This window comes from Lemur catta, chromosome 4 (genome assembly GCF_020740605.2).
Source record: "Lemur catta isolate mLemCat1 chromosome 4, mLemCat1.pri, whole genome shotgun sequence".
In the NCBI taxonomy this organism is placed as follows: Eukaryota; Metazoa; Chordata; class Mammalia; order Primates; family Lemuridae; genus Lemur; species Lemur catta.
This window is the reverse complement of record NC_059131.1, coordinates 45,258,667-45,261,418: the sequence shown is the minus strand read 5'-3', so window position 1 is coordinate 45,261,418 and position 2,752 is coordinate 45,258,667.

The window sequence follows — 2,752 nt, the reverse complement described above, 5'->3', positions numbered from 1 at the left end:
CCAGAGGCCCCCATCGTCTCTCCCCATGGACATTCTCTGAATTCTTTCCAACTGTTATTTCCTTTTCCTAAATGTAGGGAATATTTCCTGACTATGCAGAATCCCAAGCCACGTGCCTGCAAAACACACCTGTGATTCAAAGGTACCTCTGTTCTGATAATGATTGCCCCAAAACCATTTTGACTGTATGGGAAAGCAAAGTGAAGGAAGAACTTGCTAGGGCCAATTTTCTTTTCTTTATTCTATTTTATTTTACTTTTGGCAAAATGGTAGATGAGTCACCTGACCCACTGTGAAGAAGCAAGGTAAAGAGACAATTGTTTCTCTGACAATTGCCGGTGGCTCAAGTAATCACAAGGCCAACATACAACCCTCTGAGCTGTGCTGCTTTTGGTTTGCTCTGAATAAACAAACATAATCTAAAACACTTAGAGCTTGCATATTCCAAAATTGTCTGCCTCTTGGATTTGCCATTATTCTTATTATTCTGAAATGTACACATATTTCTGTTTCAAACAATGATAATGATACACATTTTTGAATTGAAGGAAGCCTCCATAACCTGCTGCTTCTTTTTGTGGTGCATTCGTCTGTAAATATACTTTAAAAACTGTAAAATGCTGTACAAATATGAGCTATTTACTGCACATGATATGCATATTTTTATTTTTACCCATAACCACAATAATAACAATGAAAGGATTCTTGACTTGCTTGCATGCTGGCCATCGCAATACTATTTCACCAAACTCACGCCTCAGCAAGGTTCATTGCTTCCTTGTGAATTTGCAGACTAGACCCGGTGAACCTTTTCCAATCTGACAGACGTCGCAACCCATTCGCCCAAGTTGCCACATGTGGCTCCAAGCTAAGAGTATCAGCACACAATCATACATTTTTACAATGGGTCTATAAAACAACCATTATAATAAATGTCTGCTTAATTAATACATTAGGACATAAAGCAATTTATTATGCTCTTATTTGCTATCATTCTCCCCGCTCAAATTTAATAATGCAAAAAGGTTTCTCTGATGCCAACCCCTAGAAATAATAAAAATACATTCATCATGGATATTGAATGCAGACACGCCTGGCAGTACTGCTGGCAGAGAGGAGGCAGTCAAATGTGGAAAGAGAAACCAGGGGATGGTTTGCACAAGCTTGGCTAGCACCGGGTCCCTACAATAGAGGAAGGATCCCAGTACAATGCTTGGCATGGCAGCAACGAAGGTGCCCAGAATAACTATTATCACAATATGCAACAAAAGGGGGAGGGAGAAAGGGAGTTGGGGTGAAAAGCTTTCAAGTCAGTTAAATGCATGAGGGCTATGGAGGCTCAAATTGAAATTATCTCACTCTGTGCTGATAAATAAAGTAGCTCTGGTACCTAAATCATGACACTAACTATACGTTTCGATTTTTTTAAGTAGTGATTAGGTGGATACTCTGGGGAACCTACCAGCCTTCGCAGAGATAACAGACTCAACTTAATATCAACTTAAAAAGAGACTTGAATTCTAACCAATCTCATGTAATGAATTGAAATTCTATAGCTTTCAGAGGGGGGGAAAGATAAAAAAGCGACACGGCTCCATTCTCTAACTTGCTGTCAGGAAATATAATTTGTGCTCTCGGTGATTCACCTAGCTCATATGCAGCATGCAAATTTATTTCCCTAATAATCAGACCTGGAGATTGCCCAAGAGGATTAATAGCATCATTCCTTATGACCGCCAGGATATTATGCACCTCTGACATGGAAAAATTGTGTTAGTTCTACAGAGAAAACGCAAGGATATTTGTCCTGCTAGACAATATAATAGGCTGGTGCATCATCAGATTACAATGTCATTTCAAAAACCTTGAATACAAATAATGTACAGTGGGGGAAATGTTGGAACAACCTCCCTTAATTCAGTAGCCTTGAATTCACATGTATTTTTGTGTGTGTGAAGTGTATGCACAGTTTTTTTTCTTTATTAAAGCTTCCCAACATTGCATGCAAAAAGGCAAGGATATTATATATTGCATGAGATCGTGTCATTGTTTCTTGGAAAATGGATGAAAAAGACATGAGAAAAGGGCTTTTTCTATGGTTTTGGTTTATTTTTATCTTGCCAGTACACAGCTGACGGTAATGTTCAGAAACAGAACTTTCGTGGGTATACACTGATTGTCTGGGTTTTACATGTGAGTTGTATTTGTTGGTTTGTACACAGATATAGGTGTCTAAGAATTTAGCCTCCACTTACGTCTTTATTCAAACATGGAGTCATTCTTACCTTCAATTGCTCAGTGTTTGATACTCAAGGTAAAACAATATGTTTCACAACCGTTGTTTGGGACCATATTTTATTTTATTTCTTTATCTTTTACAATGAATCGGTCAGAAATGTTCCAGAACAATAGTGTCTCCAGCTGTACTTTAGACCAAAGAAGCTGCCTTGAGACAAGACCAAATTTCATTATTATGCGCATGGGAGCAATAAGATTAGCTCCTACTGCTGCCCCTAAGGTGGAGCAGCAGGAAGAACCAATGAGATGATGCTAATGTGCATGTTAATAGTATTCTGCTAGAAGAAGTTGGGATAATTAAACATGTACCGTCTCTTTAAGACAGAGCTGCACACATTTTCTTCGGATGGGTGTTTACAAGAATTCCAATTTCAGGTCATAGCCATTTCTGAGATTGCTTAAGAAAGAGATGGGAATAACTTATCTTATTCATGTATTCAAGGAACCTTATAAA